This window comes from Corvus moneduloides, chromosome 2, assembly GCF_009650955.1.
Source record: "Corvus moneduloides isolate bCorMon1 chromosome 2, bCorMon1.pri, whole genome shotgun sequence".
In the NCBI taxonomy this organism is placed as follows: domain Eukaryota; kingdom Metazoa; phylum Chordata; class Aves; order Passeriformes; family Corvidae; genus Corvus; species Corvus moneduloides.
The window spans coordinates 109,646,161-109,665,986 of NC_045477.1; the positions used below are offsets into that span (position 1 = coordinate 109,646,161).

General features: G+C 40.9%; 1 protein-coding gene across 37 annotated transcripts in view; it reads right to left on the bottom strand.

The window, feature by feature from the left end:
* Window positions 1–19,826, bottom strand: part of LOC116440251 (collagen alpha-1(III) chain-like) — a 295,630-nt gene that overhangs the window by 83,233 nt on the left and 192,571 nt on the right. For 36 of the 37 annotated variants that reach the window (XR_004238482.1, XR_004238504.1, XR_004238493.1 and 33 more), the window contains one exon: window positions 8,656–8,735. The gene's annotated coding sequence lies outside the window, so the exon portion shown is untranslated. Of the gene's footprint in view, window positions 1–70; window positions 254–8,655; window positions 8,736–19,826 lie in introns of those variants that run through there. The other variant, XR_004238487.1, reaches the window with a different exon arrangement.

Consider the following 19,826-nt stretch of genomic DNA (forward strand, 5'->3'; position numbering starts at 1 on the left):
CCTCCAGCGCTGGTCATCAGGCTCTCACAACGATCCTCACAGTACCCCTCTTGGGAAAGGCCAGCTAGTACTAAAAAAGAGCCCAATAGACAACTTCTTTCAACAGCTTTTGAAGGTATCTGACTTTCTTACTGGCTTTTTTCCCTTCTGTCTTTATTAACTTCACCTTCTAATTAGGTCCCATGAAGATACATCTCCTCATTTAACTTAAAAGGTTCATTGACCCTCTGGCGTACTGCTGTAACCCAGTAACCTGTGAGTACAGTAATTAGGACATTATAAAACACTGAGTTGATCTGCACACTTCACATTCAGAGGAAGAGACGTGTGCTGTGTTGCAAAGAGAGCTGGCTGAAGCAAGGGAAGCCCAAGTGAAGCAAAAATTAATATTTTAAGAAAGAAAGTTGGGATTATTCATGGGAAGAAGAGATTGATTGGAGCAACAAACTTCAAGGAGAGTTGCTAAGGACAGCACTCAACTTGCTTCAAGAAAGCTCCAGGAGCAGTAAGCAGTAAAAAGAGAGCAAAAGGCAGGAGAGGGAAGGGCAGCAATCACTCATTGACTTTTGTAACACATTCCTACTGCAGCAGACTCGCAGCAACAGAGCACATGATAAGAAACCAGCCAAGAGTCACCTCTCATCACATGCTGCTCCTGGTGTGACCTGTGAGATGAAGACGAACCCAAATTGTCTTCACTGCATTCTTACAAACAGTCATGTAACTGCACAAGGATATTTATCCAAATTCAAGAGGCACCATTTAATCGCCACGGAAATCGCAGCACCTTTCCTAAAGTGTTTTTCTTGTGAAGACAACCGGCTCATTCTATTCTTATTTCTATATAAAACTATTTCATTGTTTTTCAGCCAATAAAAGTAGAATGTGTCAAAATGCCTGATAGCACCAAACACCAAGAGACAGATGAAACTGCAGATACAAGCCGGTGCTATACATCACTGTGAGTATGAAGCAGGATTTCAAGCACTTGTTTCAGACATCCCTGAAAGTAATGGTTTATGAACCACATCCTGGGCTTTTTAATCATCACAGATATACTGCCTTCAACAGGAGTGCACTGCTAAATATATGTGTACTAATGCACAACATGATACTCTAAAACAAGTGTATCGAGCTTAGATCTATGTCAAAATAAAAAGCGGATTAAGCATGTACATGGAACTGTACTTGTCCCAATGAAAATTGCAGCTCATTAAATTGCTAGATTTAATGACAAGATTGTTAACATTAAAGAGATATCTGCAAAATCCTTTGGATCATCCTGGATTATCTCTTCAACTATTCCTCTTACATAATTTTTAATTTCTTTGGCATTAATCCTGTTATGGAGGAGGTTTTGAGCAAACACTTTAATTTTTGCAAATTGATTTCCATGATATCCCTTTTCCATTGTGCCCCTTCACCACTCAAGCTCTGCAATAATATTATGTAATGGAGCCCACACATCACCCTTCCCTCTTTTATAAAACAGTCACATCACACCATGTACTTTAACAGGCACCTCAGAAAAATGATTTGCTGGTTATAAAACCCACACACTATTCTTTTTTTTTCTATTTTTTTCCCAAAGAGATCCTGATTTGCTTCTTCAACATCAATTATTTATCCCTGTAGCAGCCTGAAAAAATAGGCAATGTTAGTCATTCCTGTAAATCCTGAATAAGGGATGTTAACGATTACAGTTTACAAAACTGTTACTGCAGGAGACACCTCAAAGTTCATCAATGAAATAAAGTGCACCTTAAAGTCTAGTGCTGTTCCTATTAATCAAAGCTTTCCCACTTTATAGAAGCAGGCACACTTTGAGAGTGTGCCTGGGGAGCTCAGCTTGCTATAATTCCATAAACATTTGTCTTCCCTGCAGAATCACGAAGCTGAAGGGAAACAATCAGGTATGATGTAACTTAGAGCAAAAACGCTGGGATGCAGTTCAGGGACTGAGGGACACACCTTCTACTTCACCAGATGTGCGCCTGTGAAACTGGGCCCTTAAAGCCCTGCATTTCATGTTTGGCCAGTAGAAAGAGGAAAGGCTGTGGTGATGCACAGACAAACTTCAATGCCAGTTCAAAAAAACCTTTCTCCCTGTTTTCGATTTTTAAAAAATTTTAATTCTCTGTTGTATTAGAAGATATAACACCACTGCGTCCATAGTGCACCTAATGGTTTAAAAGGAAGGAGTTTCTGGAAGAAACAGCTATCCCAGTGTTACCTGGTATCTGACCATATTCTTTCTCTCAAATATCATCTTTATCAACCATGCTTTGTTTTCACATTAGAAGAAACTTTTCCTCTAGATGGTCAGCATGAGATCCAGGTAAGTGTGGGATGATATTTTTGGCATTTGCTTGTTTAAAACAGACTTTATGCCAATGATAAACAAGCCTCAATGGACACATTCCAGGCAAAGGCAAGACTCCAGGATTCCATCTCTCCAACAGGCTGCTACCCAGCCTTTCCACAATCAGCATAAGAACTCACAAATGTTCCCATTTCATTTCCATATTTTCCTTGTTGTGAACCAAAGAGGTTCACGGGAAGCTTTAGAAAAATCTTTCAAAAGAGATTATTCAATGAAAGACATATTCTCTGCTCAAACAGACCTGATCCCCAAACACTATGAAAAATTTTGCAAATAATTGGAACTATATGAGCCAACTCTCATCTAAGCTGTCAGAAAAGATCGGGAAGCACTTGCAAAGGACTAAGGGCATTTGGAAGCATGCCAGAGGGATTAAATGAGGAATAAAAATTTTGTGGGTCTTTGAAGGAGATGGCACAAAGAAGAAAAGAATGGAGAGGAGAAGACAGCATAAATAATGTTTCAAAGCTGGAAGTGTCATAATCCGGTCAAAAGGGAAAAAAAGATGGCTTTAGCAATCTGTGTGGTAAAGCTTGAAGGGAGATCAGAGAGTGTGTGTTATCACAGACAAGAAAGAATGTAAAGGGATCTGGAGGAGGAGATGTAAAATTGTTTCAGTCCAAGTTTTCTCACTGTAGAGCTCAAAACCTCAGTGTCCTAGCCTTATTTGAGAGCATCACTACAAAAATATAAGCAGTATTCACAATCATTTCTGCTCCTCCTTTTTCCCAATCCCACATTTCACAACTTAATAAGTCATCATGGTGGATGAAAAGACTTTGGCAATATTTAAGCTGTTGGTCTATTTACACGGCAGGTGCAACAAAAAAAGCTGCCCTTGAGTTTCCATTCTCCATTAGCCTTGCCAGCAAATGAATTTGTTACTAGTTTGGGAAAAAATCACATTTTATGTGGCTGTGGGTAGAGAAGGAGGAGAGGAGCAGGTAGCAACAACCTTTTCTCTCTCTTAGTGTGGGGCTCATTCCAGCTGCATTGTTTATACTTAGGCTTTGTTTCTAGGCATTTTCCCTTTAATCATATATCTCTATTAACACACACATATTATGAGAAGACAAAAAGGTTAGGTGTAAAAAGTCAGCTATCAACACCAAAATTTGGGCTGTCTTCAAAAATCAGTATCAGGGTATGTAGAATTGAAGCAGCATCCTACAGAGCCACCTTGGTATAAAATCTCCCTGGCTAAAAAGTAACCATGTGTCTCTATCCTATACAAACCAGCTACTGCCAGGGACAAGAAATGGGGTTGCATAGTGGCCATTCCAAGTGTTTTCTGGCAACAGAGAAATAAATGTATGCCCTTGTCCTCTGGTCCTCTGGGTGTAGGGTGTTCAGCATCCTCGGGTCTCAGGCACTCCCTCTCTCACCACTTTCCAGGTCTCTTATTTTCTCTTCTTCCTGCCCAGGCACCTCCCCCTGCTCTGCCCTGCTCCAATTCCCAGCCTGCTCTGGCTCGTGTTTCCACTGCTATACAATCCCATCGGGGTGCTGCTTCTTCACCTTCTGGCTCTCCCCCTGCTCCCCCACCCTGGTACCCCCATCCTGTGTTGTGCCACTTCTTTTTGGTTTCTCACTAAGACTTGCACACAAAAATCCCCTGGCCCACACTGGAAGTACCAGCTTCTCATTCCTGATCTATGTTTCTGACACCATCCCCATTCTTCCCTACCTTGTTCCTGACAATGTTAGATGCTCTTTTGACATTATACTTTCAGGACAAACAAATTTTTTTTCCCCTTATTTTTATTCTTGGAAACTGGTCTCCCACTTCTGCTGAAATAGAGAAAAAGTCTTGAAAGGAAAAGGCTACTTTTAAAGTCAGCTAACACTGATGGCCTGCCCAGGAGATCCAATCCAGTCCCATGTTGTTCAGAAAATTCTGATATTGTTTAAGTGAGATCATCAGGAAAAATAATTAAACTTGAGCACACAAATTGAAATTCACCCAGCAAAAATAAGCTTCTCCATAGCCCTTCTAGTCAAGAGTAAACCATGTCCATGGACTCTGACCACAGATGAATGTGGTGATAGGTGATCCTTTTTTTTTAATAAAAAAGGGAAACATGAAATCTGTTTGTTCAGCATGTCCACAATCCCACTTCTGGGAGCCAACACAGTCATACCAATATATCACTGTCACTGCTTGAAAAAAAGCCCCAGATTTATGGCAGGCAGAGAACCCTAAAATAAACATACCACAAACAGTTCTGGGACCAGTAGAAGAAGCAAAGCCTGATTTATTACAGATGAATTATAGCTGAATTTGCTAACAAACTAAGCTCTAACCAATCCTTTTCCCTTGGCTGAAACAGCCAAAACACCTATTTCACATATGACCTGCCTAGTGCAGTTGGAGATGTGCTCATGTTACTCTGTGCCTTACTGGTCCCACCTCCCTTTTTTTTCCTAGTCACTTTTCAACTTCAAACCTGTTAGAAAATTGTGTCTCTAAGTCCTCTATCTCCGTGCAAAATTCAGCAAAACAGCTTGAAAGTCACTGGAGAAATTATACATATATGTGTATTTTCTTCATACAGACATTAGTCGAAACAATGAATCTTAGATCTGTGCAGGAAACTGATATTTTTTCATAATTTTCCAAGCACTGATACAATTTTTCCTTTAATAAAGGAAAGAAATATCCATTGATTCGGTAGATCATACAGGTCTGTAGATCATTTTTAGGTCATAGAAATATAAAATTCAAATTATAATATCAGTGACCTGCAATAACCAAGTGTGTTTACAGAGGAGTGTGTCACAGCCAGCCCTCGATGCCTCTGACTGCTGATCCATGTTCATGCAGCAAAGGCACACACACTGTGCTGTGGGGCACCTATGTCAGTAGCTTCTGGGTCAAGCCACTAAAGATCTTTCAGCTTGGCTTCCACGTTGTTTCTTAAATGTATTAGTGAGAATATCCAATATAAAAATATCCTGGTATATTTGATGTGATTTCTCCATATTGTAGGAGGAATGTCCAAAATGATGCCACATTCCCATAGGTACAGCTTACACTATGGTGAACAAACAATTCCAAAAGTCAATGACAGTGAAGACAAAGACCTCCTAATGTGAAGTATCACCAACAAAAATTAGTTGGGAAATAAGCAAGGGGAAAATAAAGAACTGGTAAGACATATGGAATAACCCCAAATCTCCGAATAACCTACGACAATTTACACACCCTTCAGAAATGCAGTTTTTGAGTTAGTGTATTTATGTGGAACACATATTGCTATTCCACCAGCCCATGTGAATACAGATTTAAGCCCTAGGAAGAGTATGTTTTTTCAGGGCACTCACTGATACCTTTTTGAATACCTGTTCTGCATATCCTATCCTATCCTATCCTATCCTATCCTATCCTATCCTATCCTACCAGACCCTATTCTTCTTACACTGCACATATCATTGCATCTTGTCAAAATCTTTCAGCTGAAGGTTACATAGTATTACTCAAAACTGTTACATACCACTTTCAAAGTTTTTCAGCAATTGTTTTATTCTCTGGATGATCTTTTCCTAAAAATAATAATAAAAAAAAATGCAAATTCATATTACACTGACTAATTTATATACTTTTTAAAAAATCCAGATAGTCTCACAAAATGCAAAGTGAATCTTTGCATTCCTGAAACTACAAGGGGATTTAATTAGACAGAAGGTAGCTCTTGGTGCTGGGGCTAGTAGAGTTAGCATCCCTACAGCCATTCCCATGGCTAGAAAATGCCAGCTGGTAGCTTTTGGTGATTTTTGCAGATCAGACACCAACAAATAATTTTTAACCTTTTGATTGCCCTTTTGCAACTAACCACTGTGCTTGAGTGCCCTTTTTCTTCTTGATTTCAAGAAGTTCTAGGTGTAAGCTGCACATCTAAAAGTGTCTGTGGTCCTAAGCTCTAGTGACTGTAGGTTAAACACTGGAATTGTTTTGGGTTTTTTTATGAAAGGTATCTGAAAGCTGCCCCTTCCAGAATCAAAATGGCATCGGGTACTTTTACTCTGAAGTGACTGTTGGGGACAAAGGCCATCCACCTAAACGTCAATATTTGCTGTTGTTTTCGAGTATCACAGCTGTGTAGCTCCTGAACCAACTGTATTTGACCTGCAAGTCCTAATGATGCAAAGCATAACGTGGTGTGACCTTGTAGAGTAGACTTCAGGGTTCCAGCATTACAATAATGACACAAAAAGATGGCTATGAAACTAAATAAAGTGCTCAAAGTTAAAATTTCTCTTTTAAGATCAATGAAAAGATTTTATTTGAAGAAGTTATGGCCCATTTCTGTTAATAATGAGGCTGCTGCCAGACAACCTAAGAGATATGTCTCCCCAGGCCATGGTACAGAACTAAAACCAAGTGAAAGAGACTACAATATATTAATTAATCAGTGGACTTCCAGATTCTCATTAGCAGTCTCCACTGAAGTTTCAGTAATTCCTAAGCATTCCATAACAAAATAGAACCCACTTCAGGGATTCAAGCAGCAACAGATTAATTCAGCAAACTTCTGAACCTAGTGTGGGGATTGAGTTCTAATCCTAAATCTAAGGAGGATTAAGGAGGAAAATTCCATAAACACAGAAAGGTCAAGACAAAACCAAACAGCCAAAAAACAGTGAGGTAAGGCAAGGCAAATTTTTTATCATAGGTTCTCACAAAAACTACAGGATTTGGATTGCCTGATGCCATTAAGAGATTTTTCAAGGGAACGCAAATACTACCATCTACAAATTAGTCTTTTCAGATGAACTTCCCTGAAAGGTTTGGGTTTTTTTTTTTGGGGGGGGGGGGGGGGTTGGTGGTGGAGTTTTTTGTTGTTGTCATTTGGTTGATTTTTTTTTTTTTTTTTTACATTTTGACTTAATACATATAAATTAAAGGGTTTAATTAGTGAAAAATCAAAAACTTTAAATTTGCTGAGACATTCTGAAGGCTCCATGTATCTAGTCAGATGCCAGGAAGCCTGGGTTTCAATTACTTTGCATCTTGTGGTGAACAAAGATTTCTGTTGAGTTGTGTCAAGGCTGAAGTGTGAACTTATTAGACATGTTACCACTTATTAGAGACAAGAAGATCTATGAGTGGAGGAGTGGACAAGAACAGGAGGATTTGGCTAAGATCAAATCCTTTGATATGTGCTTCCTATGGCATAGTGCTGCTTAGTCATGAGGAAGTGATTCAGGTCAAGGAGTCCTTTTTTGGAGCCAGATAAATACAGTTTTCTAAGAAATTTTACAGAACATTCAACTCCTGTACATTTTCCTTAAGTGTCCTGTGTTTCTTGACAAAAACAACCCCAAAAACCAGAAAAACACTTTTCTTTTCCCAAGAGTTCCACTTTTCATCTTCAGCATGGTGTTACAAGTTCATGAGGATAAAAAAAGACAGCAAAAGGCAAGGCAAAGCAGTAAGTCAGTCCAGCTTATTCTAATAAACAGTGTTACTGTTTCAGTCACCATCTAGCTAAATGGTGCCCCACTTCAAATATTAGCATTATAAGTTCCCAGGGGAAAAAAATTAATTCTATAATTTTTAACATTAAAAAAGAAAAAATCTACTCAATACAAGTAAGAATGCAATACTCTGGGAACTTTGAATTAAGTTTGCCATAAATTAGAGGGCTATAGAAAAACGTATTTTAGGAAAGGCTGAGTTTCTCCTTAGCAAAAGTTACAGTCTTTTTTTTCTTTTCTAAATTAAGTCAGGATAACTCTAGAAGTGCTCTTCATCAGTTACTCTACTGATAAAATGCTGTCTATGCAAGGCAGTGAAGAGCTAAGGAAATCACAACGGTCTCAAAGAGTCATAAAGAAAAAAGCCAGGGACTGTATTGGAGTGGTCCTTCACCCACACAATTTAAGTTTGCACATTACTTTTCGGTATCTCAGTCTCGGTGGCAGGGACTTATTCAATGCATGGAAGTATGAAGATGAACAATGGCTTTTTTCACCTTATCAGAAATCAGCTCCACAACTGCAGTGAGCAGATATTCTGCACAATGCAATGACAGCAAGGGAGGATTGAGTTCTAAGTTTAATTCTGCTGGCAACAAAGAAGTTGCAAAACTTTCTACAGAAAGTGAGGAATTTCTCAGCATGCATGAAACAGGGTTATGCCAGCTTATATTCGATCTCTATTCTTATTTTTGCCCGTATTTGAAAAGCTTTTGTTAATGATTCTGCTTTAAGTCAGAAAATCAAGCTAGGAACAGTGTAGAGAAATCTAATAGATTATCTGGGCTACCTACCTGAAATGGATCATTATCGTATTATTGCATAATATACTCTTCAAAGAGATGGTGTCTTAAGCAATAATCAATGTCTGAATCTGTGGAGCAAAAGGAAGAAAGTTTGCTGGATTAATAAATGTTCTTGACTGAGTAATTCAACAGAACAAAATATAGAAAGCAAAAAGATCTTAGTATCGTGCTAACAAGTTCACAAAAATGCAGGGAGGGTAACATCTGTGAGCCATATAAAGTAGGAGGCAGAGAAATAACAAATGAGACAGATGCTGTCAGAGATGGAAAGACTCACCTGCAGGATAAATGATTCCATCTAACCAACTCTAGCTCAGGGACCTACAGCTCTCCCATGGGCTCTGAATTTTTTTAGCTGGTTTAGAATTTTCCATTTTTTTCTGGGGTTGCAGTACTGCGAACATACTATAACTCATTTATATTCAGGATAATTTGATTTGGTTTTTTGTTAAATTTGTTTTGTGTCAAATGAAAACCCCAGGGATATTAGCTGCATTAATACATGCAATTACTAGCTTTTTTTTACCAGCTGAATGTCATTTTGCCAACTTGGTAAAGATCAGTAAGGCTACAATAAAAAGAAATCATGATTTTCAGACACATCTGTTAACTCTGGGGGCTCTCCCACCTTCCTCACTACAGATGATGAACTACAAGCAAATGGAGCTCATTGGTTTCTTCCTGGTAATCCCATTGCACAAACTTATTTTACATCACTTTTGGGATGAGAGACAATCAAATGCACAAGCAAATACTTCCATAAATTTGGCATTCCTATGATGAGAAATGTTTAGAAGTTCAAGGTAATTCAACATTGGAAATATAAAGAAGAATGTGTAGTTAAGTTTGGGCCATTGTATTCTGAATACTAATTTACAGGTATTTTGTATTAAGAGGAGGTAATCCACATTTTTTTTAGTTTTTCTTTTCTCAGTGAAATCTCTGTGAAAATCCAGAAGATTCCTCCCACAGTGACTTTGAACCACAAGTATGCTGACCTTTAAAAATCAACACCACTTTGTGGTTCCGTTCTTATCTTTCCTCTCACTGACAACTATGATAAAATTGTTGGCAGACTGTCAATATCTCAGACCACTTCCAGTGAGTCACTGACTGTTCAGATACCTCATTATTCACAGTCCAGTTTCCTCCTCAAGCCTCAAGGCACCATTGGTGTGGGAAGTACAAGGTGTTAGTTGTGATTCTGGATCTGGCACCTTAACAGTAAAGCTATCCTGCCTCGAGCCCTGAGGCAAGAGCAGCTATATATCCAAGTGGCATTGAGTTTCACAGCTGCCATAGTGGGGTTTTGGCACATAAAATGCCTGTGCTGCTTTGGGGTCCCATACTCAGGAAGGCTTTGCAGAGGATATTATTATATTAGTTGCACCCAAAGAGCAACAGAACAGAGAGGAATAGACAAACATTCTGTGTTGCAGTCCCCACGACGAAGCCACATCCTTTCCCCCAGCTGTGGCAATGCTGCTGCAGGAGTCCCACCAGGAGGAGCATAAGGAACAGGAAAGGTGAAGATTGCAGTGAAACAGAGCAGGACTGCAGGAACCCAGGAGGTGCTGGACTGTACAGGCTGGGGATGAGGGAACGAGACAGGCTTGGCAGGCTGTGTCTGGGATGAGCAAGGGGAAGATGAGAATATGGGGATTTGTTTGGTGAGATGTTAGGCACGTGGTCACACTTACAGCTCTGGTTTGGTTAGAGAAAAGAGGTGACAGAAAGATATTTTTTCAATATCAGCAAGAAGCTAGGTCTTGAGGCAATGTAAGTCAAAATATAAATGTAGCTGCTGACCATGACGCCTTAACACAGATTCTCACCTCTCTTCTTAACCTCTCTAGCTAGTATTATGTCCCACTTCTGCTCCAGTCATGGCATTTTGTTACAATGAACTTTGTAGCTTCTTTGGCTTCCTATGGAGATCTAGTAATCTGGTTGGGGTTTTTTATTTTTTTATTTCCCCAATAATCAAATCAAGACCAGCAGCAGGTACTTTTGTACAGCTGACTAAAAAGACTCCCCATGTTTTTGCTTTTGACATGTATAAATGAATGTAATCAGTTATCACCATTGAAAGGCACTACAGTGAGCATTCACTAGGAAAAAACAAGCAAAAATCTTGTTGAAAATCCACCCTGGTGATTTTTGCATCACATATTTGTGTCCTTATAGTATTTGAACTAAATTTCTTTTTGTGATATTTTATAGAGGCATATTATAATCACACATAATTAGCTGAGTAAGAAAATTAACACTGGCTTCCTAAAGAAATACAATAGATTTTTCAGATCTTTGTTTCAAAGCACAGTAAGAGGTGTCAAAGCCCTCACAGTTGAAAGTTTCTGGCCCAAGTCCAACCACTGCAGCTCAGGGCCATGCAAAATCATCTGCTGAGGTCAGAAAAAGCAGACCCCTGCTTGTGTGACACTGCCTGAAAAAGTAAACCCTGCTTCTCATCACAGAGCTGCTTCCAGGTCTGTTTGGGTTCCTGGTGCTTTCAGTCCCTCAGTCAGAGGTTCTTTGGTGTCTTCTCTGTCTGCAATCCTCATATACCCCTTCAGACTGAGAGAGATAAATACACGGATGGGGCACTCTTTAAAGCAGTATGATCAAGAGTGTCTTTCTAATGGCTTCAAGTGGACTTTGGAGTAGGCCTTGGTGCTAGTGCCTATTGTCTGAGCAGAACAAAGCTTCATGGAACTGGAGCCTAGCCATATAAAAATTGTGAGCCATCCTAGGAGCTGGCTACTATATTAACTCCACAGATTAGAAGGTCTATTCCTTTTTGTTTTTCAGGGGTAGGAATCAAAGCTCTGTGGCATATTAAACATTGTCCATTAAGTATGATATGGCAGAAAACTACCACCTGGTTCTACCTAAACCTCTAAAAAATTGGGATCTTAAGCACAGAAAAGCCCTAAAATGCTGAAGCACATCCCTGTCTCAGGGGCACTCAACAACAGTACGGCGGAAGAGCTTAAAAATAGGGCCCACCTGTTTAAATCAGAGATGGCTGAAGACAGGTAGAGACAAGTAAAAGACTTCGCAATTAAACTGCAATGTAAGAAAAAAATCATCCAGAGCCTTTATGTTCCTGATTAACAATCAGTTCCTGGGCTGCTTGAGGAAGCCACTGATAAACCATGGCTGGACTTTTGACCACCCTGAGCTATGTGACTCATGTGGTTGCCTCCACCATTCCATTTCCTCTAACACCCCACACTGCTGCTTCTGATTCCTGTGATGCATAGGGGATGTCTAAACTCAGCTCTGGGGGTGTCTCTTCTGTAGTGTGCACCTCCCTCAGCCTTTGTGAGCTGAAGCTGTAACACATCAGAGTTGCTGGCAAAGCCTCTGCATGGCTGTTTCACCAATGGCAGATGGTGACAGTAGAGCAATGTGGGAGAAAGAATGGATAGAAAAGCTTCAGCTTGAGTTGGTTGTCTTGTGTGACACAACTGCAGTTACCTTCTTTCAAGATTACTAGGCACAATACTTTTTTTCTTTAAGTGTCTCACCTGAGGCTCTTTTCCTTGTTCCTCTAGCAAATTTGAGACTATTTATGTTTCTATTAATCTTCTACTAAGACATTTTTCATCTTTCATTCTATGATCTCACATTCTCTTTTCTTTGATAAAACAGCTCTTCTGTTAAGGCACTTCTCTATCACATTTGGATATAACAGGCTTTGAAACAAATTAGTCCTTGATTAGTCCCTGCCTGTTTCCCCTCTCTCTCTGCCTTTCCTTAAACTTATCACAAAATTTCAGTGAAAAAACACATTTCCACTTAAAACTTGAATTCTTGAGATTAAAACATGTGCAGTGAAACTCACTACTTTTTATCTGAAATGGTGTAGACAGCAGGTAGCATTTAGTGTATTCCCTTTTTCTCAAAATTGCTGTCTGTATTTTTTTATGCTGTTGTTCTGTACCTTTGCCATATCTGTATTGAAGAATACATTAGAAAAAGAGCATAAAGGAGGATAAAATGGATTTTTTGCCTCTCTGGTGTCATTTTTTTTGCCATTGGTTTCTGTGAAACGATCAAAGCCATCTACCAAGATTGCAGGAAAAGGTTTAAAATGTGTTTGTCCTCTGGTTTCCTGCTGCTCTGCCCGAGCCTCTTTTCCCCTTTGCCATTTACAGCATTGGTAGCTTCGTTAGCAAGGGATTACAACAACCAAAACTGCCCTGATTCTCCAGGGAGTGTCCTCCCTCCTGTCTTCAATTACCTATTTAGCTACTGCTGTACATTCAAACCAGGCCCTTTTCCAGCTAGTTTGACCCAGTCAAACAAACAAGAGCAGCCCTAACCTGACAGTATATCCCCGTTGAAAGGATCCCTGCTGGGTGAACACATCCTCACCTGACACAGAGCCTCCCCAGCCATGTCTTTGCTCACCCCATAGATTTGCAGGAACATGGATAAAGACCAGGATCAGGGAGACAACTGCAGCTCCTAGAACCTTGGCCATTTATAACTAGTTCTAAGTCACCTCTTGGACCTAAGGGTTATGCACCTTAGCCAAAAGTGGTCTCCATGCCAGTCAAATTTAAGCAGAAGAAACAGATAGTCCAGGTCTGAAAGCGTGTGCACCTTGCTCTTCACACTTCCCTCTTCCTTCCCACCACCCAGGGACTGAAAGTTTTGTCACTGCTGACAGGCTCAGATTCTCACATCACACTTACCCCAAGGAATTGTAAAATGTCTGGCTTTTCTGCATAGAAACATGGATTCAGATGCACTCCCAAAATACTGAAGGGAAACATGCAAAGTTAAGATAGCTCAACAGAGAAACCATGAGAACAATCATTCTCAGCCAGTGAAAGAAGCTGACAAAGGATTCATCAGTGACCTCTAGAAATTCAGAAAATCAGTGGTAAAATATGTTCTGCCACCACAACATGTAGCTCTCCAGTGGATTCTAATGAAACCAAGATGATGCTGAAAATAGAAGGACCTCCCAACAGCTTGTTTAGCACCAAGGAGGTATCAGCTCCTTTGGGAATCTGAATAAGAAATACATAACTAGCTTATTGTATAAAGAATACAAGTACTGTCAAAGGTGGTATCATGTCTTCTGCAGGGACCGTCTACACAAATCCAGTGAATCACAGGAAATCTGCTCTACCCCAAAAAAAACTACTTCCCCTGTGTACAGCAAAGAAAATGTCATACTCTGTTAAAATCAGTTAGTTACTGGAAAAATTTTTAGCTGGGACCAAAAAAAAAAAAATAAAAGAATGGGAAAGAAAGCTACTATTACAGTCTTGGTATATTTAAATGTTTCTTGATTTTATAAACAAGGTTGCATTGATAGGTAAAATACCAGTGTCCATCCTGCGTGCCTTTGAAAACAGCCATCAAGGAAGATTAAAACTGACATTATTTCCAGTCTAAAAATAAGCTCTGAAAAGCACTGTACTGCATGTATCTCTCAGTCATGCTTTGTTCCTTTTGCAATGCTCTGGCACAAATGCGCTCTCAAACCAGCTGATAATACTGATCACCTTGCAGGGAGAGATAAAAGGAGTCTCTTCTGAGAGGACTGAGAACTCTTCTCTTGTCTGTCTTACCACTGGGAAAGCACTTGCAGCACTGGACACTGATTTCTGAACCCAGGAGCATGAAGGTAGCACTGCTGCAATCACGACATGCTTCACCATGGGCAGAAAGTACAAACAAGCTCACATCCCCATTTCTGAAGAAAAATTGCAGCAATTCCCAAATCTAACTTTTTTCCTATTGGTACCTGTAAATTGACCAGATAGACCAGTTCTGCTTAACAAGTCTGGTCTTGACCAAAATATCACTAAAATTAAGGGGCCTCTAGAACAACACTGCTTTAACCATACTGATGCTCTGATTTGCAAGAAGACAGGTGAAATTGTGAGCTTAATCCTCTCTATTTCAATGCAGAGTGCCCAACAGATAAACCTTCACTACCATCAAAAATTTCTCCATAGCAGGACAGCTGGCAGACAAATCTCCCAAATGGCTATTCAGACAGATTCAGAAAAAACAGAATTTAGGCAAATTCTGGACAGCCTTATGTGTCCTCCTCCCTCAACCTGCTGGCCACGCTTCTCTTGATGCAGCCCAGGACACAGTTGGCTTTCTGGGCTGCAAGTGCACATGGACAGCTCATGTTCAACCTCTCACCCACCAGCAACCCCAAGTCCTTCTGGGCAGGGCTGCTCTCAATCTGTTCATACCCCAGCCTGGATGGCACTGGGGTTGCCCTGACCCAGGTGCAGCCTCTTGCACTTCATCTTGTTAAACCTCCTGAGATTCCCATGGTACCAGTTCTTGAGACTGGCCAAGTCCCAAGGCATCCTGTACTTCAGGTGTGTCAACCACACCCTTCAGCTTGGTGTTATCTGCAAACTTGCTGAGGGTGCACTTGATCCCTTAATCTATGTCATTAATGAAGATATTAAATGACACTGGTGGCAGTAAGGACCCCTGAGGGGCACCACTTGTCCATTGGCTGAGCTGTTGACCACGACCCTCTGGATGTGATGATCCAACCACTTTCTTCTGCACCAAAGAGTCCGTGCACTGAGTCCAGCTGTCACCAATTTAGAGGGAAGGATGTTGTAAGGGACTGTGTCAAAGGCTTTGCAGAAGTCCAGATAAAAGACATCTGTATCCCTTCCCTTGTTTACTGATGTGGTCACTCCATTATAGAAGGCCGCTGGGTTGGTCAGGCAGGACTTGCCCTTGGTGAAGCCCAGTTCACCTCCCTGTTCTTCACATGCCCTAGGATGGCTTCAGGGAGGATCTCTTCCATGATCTCCCCAGGCACAGAGGTGACACTGACAGGTCAGTAGCTCCCAGGGTCCTCTTTTTGACCCTTTTTGAAGACAGCTACAGGGTTTCACTTTTTCCAGTCACCAGGGACTTCACCTGCATGCCATGACTTTTCAAGTATCATGGAGAGTGAATTGGCAACTACATCAATCAATTCCCTCAGGACTCTGGAATGCATCTTATCAGATCCCATAGACTTACATACATTCAGGTTCGTCTGTGGTCACAAACTTGATCTTTACTTACAGTGGGAGGGACTTCGCCCCCCCAGTCCCCACCCATCCTGCTTTCTGTCCACTCAAGGTGTGGGAAGAGAGGTTGCTATTGAAGACTGAGGCAAAAAGGTTGTTGAGTACCTCAGCCTTTTCCTCCTCCACTGTTAGCAGTTTACCAGCGTTGTTCATCAGGGCATTCATCTTCTCTGGTGTTTTCACCTTCTTCCTCTTCTGGTTAACACACCTGTAGAAGCCCTTCCTGATACTCTGAGTCCCTTGCCAAGTTGAGCTTCAGCTTCGCCTTGGCCTTCCTCACGCTATCCCTACACAACCAAACTTCATCTCCATACTCTTCCCTGGTCACCTGCCCTTGTTTCCACTGCCTGTGCATTTGCTTCTTTTCCTTTAGTTTGACCAGCAATTCCCTATTCAGCCATTCCAGTCTCTTGCCTTCCTTGCCTGACTTCTTGCTCCTGGGGATTGCCAGCTCTATTGCTATTTTCATAACTTTTTGCATAGGAAGAAAGGTCCTATGAATTATATACATTGCTGTGCTCCAGAGACCCCTACCAATTCAACCTACAAACCTCAGTGCACTCCATATTTGCATCTTCTGAAAGACTTTCTGAGCACAGTGCTGGGCATTTGCAGTATTTTATGGCCACTTACAAGACCATCAGATACCAGAGTCTTGTTGGGCTGAAAGAGAAGCAAAACCTCCAATTGCTGAAGGCCAGGACTGCTATGCTGACTTAAGTGTGTGTGCCGATTTGGGGAAACTTGGAAATATATCCTCTGATAAAAGGCAGGTTACAACCAGCCCTCCCCCACCAGGTTCGGGAAAAAATGAATTTTCCTTGAAGGAAAGAGATAAAACTATTTATTTAACAAACACACAGGAAAAAGATAATGATGCTAAATAAGGAAACCTCTCGCTTTGCTGAGAGAAACCTGGGAAAATTTCAGAGTCCTTTTGCAGATCTCTCTCTCCCCTCCTTGGAGCTGTGACGGGGTGGTGGGCCCACCTCCAGGGCCAAGGACTCAGTGGAAAGTCCTCCCAATGTATTCTGATGTTGAAACAGTCCAGCAGAGAAAAAGGGAAAAAAACCCAAATTAAGTCCCAGGAAAACAAAAGTTCAACTCTCCGTCTCCCTCCAGAGAAAAAGAAAGCCGAAAGCTGGCTAGAAAGCAATCAAGCAGGGTGCTTCCTCCCGCTCCTGCCACTGCTGAACACAGAGAGAGTTTTATCTGTGTCCTTGAAAACATGAAAACAAACTGCAAACTGTTTTGAAAAAGTACACTTTTCTCTCTCCCCTCTCAGGCTCAGTTTAAAGGCACAGAAAGGCACAAAATTAATTTCTGGGCATAGAACAGTGACATGGGATACACATCATAAAGTCACCTCAAGACAGTGTGCTCCTCCTTGAAACATGTTGTGGTCAGACCCCAGTGAGCTGCCTTGTAGGGGTGACCTGCCTTGTAGGGGTGACCTGAGCTGGTGACTGTCCCCTCCAACTTGGAGATTGCACTGGAGGAAAGCTGGGGAATGGAGCAGACTCCTGCTTCACGTTGGTCGGTTGGACAAGCACTACAGCTTCCTCCTGTATGGCCTTGGCAACAGCAGTCCCATTCCTTTCCATGCTCCCAGAAGGTCAATGTCTATTCTGACCTTCTCAAACCTATTTTAGTTTTGCTTCTGACAATTCTACTGAGGCCACCTTTGGACAACAACCGTGGAGAGCAGTGAGTCAATAATTCTGCTGTGGTGGCTGTCCCTCAGTGCTGCTACAAACCCTTCTAAATCACACTGCTCAGAACATGTGGAAATTATGTGTGGTCTTCCAGGAAGCTTTTCATTTGCTATTCACTTCCAGCAGCAGGAAAGTCTTTCTCAGATTTCCATTTTAAACATCAAATCAAACTAAGTCTGAAGATTATTGTTTTCCTATGCAAAATGAATGAATAATTAATTGCCATGGGATTTCTCTGTGTAGTTCCCATCCCTGAGGAATTAGATGGAGTCCTTGAAATTGAAAACAATTAATGAACACAGGATGTGCAGTCTCTGCATGAATATTTTGGATTATTCCACATCATATTCTGCCAATAATCCCACTGTTGCTAAAGCACACATCCAAAGCTCACAAGTTATGGCATGTGTGATGACGATACATTTCCAATAATGCCCCAGATGTGATCACCATTAATTTCAATGGAACCCTGGCAACAATACACATCCAGCACGTATTACAGTGGCTGTAAGAGAGTCATTACGGTGGGATGCAAATATTTGAAATTAACAATGGACAAAATTTGGCAAGTGCTAATGGAACCATTAAAACATCTGAATAACAAGAGAAGTGTTTACTGTTCCCCACAATGGAAGGATTTAAAACTATTCAGACCCTGAAAATTAAGCTCTTCGTGTTGTTCAGGAAACGCAGCAGTGTTACCACCACTGGTAACCAGCCTCTCCCAGCCACATTCTCACTGCCCATACAGGTGTCCCAAGATCATCACTGTTCACTGCCCTATTGATTTATAAAGGGTACCTTGGGATAAACCCAGTCTAAACCCAAGAAATAGAAAGGATAGGATTAGTTTACAGCTAACTATTATGGCTGCAACCCTGGCCTTGTTTGCTGCAGACTCCCCACTATTTTCTAGCACAGATTCCTTTGCAAAAGCCCTCAGTCTGGAAACAGTGTGTTTTAATATGGAAAATCTTTTTTGGCCTGTTTGTATCCTTGCTTTAACGTTAAAGGACATCCCTTTCTTATCAGGAAAGAGCATGGCCACACTGGCCTTATTCCAATTCCTAGAGAACATATGTATCAATAACACTTACATAGAAGTATTAATTTGTTTCAGTGGCTTTTGCAAGCTGAATGAACTCAAATTCTCAGAACATCTAGTCTGTTTCTTCCCAGATGTAGATGCTATAGAACAAATCCTAGCAATTAATGAGTAAACTTCAAAAAGGCTTGAAGTTGCTTTCAATGGAAAATCAAATGTTTGAACAATTTTTTTCAGTAATCAGATCCCTGATGACATAAAACTGATCTGGAAATCTCACAAGCACTGTCATTGCAAGGTCAGCAATTCAAGCCTGAGATGCCACAAAGCCAGCTCATGATATCTTGAGGGCTGCTCCTGACAGTAGAAAATGCAGATGGATATAAAAGAAAAAAAGCATCTTTAGAGTTGAACAGAAACAAAATTTCTCCGTTAATAAAACAGTGGCCCAAAACACCAGAGAGATCCAAGCATTCCACCTGAGAGGAAAACCCTTCCATTTGCATTCATAGTTTTGCAGATACCAGAGAAATCAGAGGAGAAACTTGGAAGAAGTCCCAGAGATAAGAAAAACTTCTGACAATTTTGTTCACATTCACAAATATAATCAGCGAGGAGACAATAATTCACAATTTCTGATATTTCTGATGAATATGCTGAACATGCTGGAATTTACTCCACTCTGACTTTCAGAACTGCTGCCTTTTGACTTTAGGATGAAAGCTTGGATAGCTCACCAAGTAACCCAGACTGGTTCATCTGTTTTCCCCTAGCCTGTTTCTTACCACATGTCTCATGAAAGACATTAAACACATACAGACTGTAAGGAATCAAAATACCAGATACTACTGCATAAATGTGCACAAGTATCTCAGTGAATCGTTGGGAAAAGGGAATGGATACTGGTTGAATTCATTAGGAATAAGAATTGCAAAATATATTAGAGTCCTCTAGAAACTGTGCTGTGTGCTCAAGAGCCTGGTGCTCCAGCTGCTGTTTTGTGGAGCCTAAGTGAAAAGAAAGCCTCATCCTGGGCCTAGGTCACCACCTTAAATGGTTCCCTCCCTAAGACATGTCCTAAATGCTGCTGTTATTCTTTTGTGACAATTATGCTTTGTATGAACAGGAACTTGTTTTATACAGCTCACTTATGCCCAGAAGGAGAAACCTCACTGGTTTTGTGATCATTTTCAGCAGCAGTGTCCCTGAAGGTGGCACATTTGGAAATGACATTATTTCATACTGCTGCATAGCAGCAGTTGGCACCCCAGTCTCTCAAAGATACTACTTGAGCAATATAAAATAGCCAACACCCAC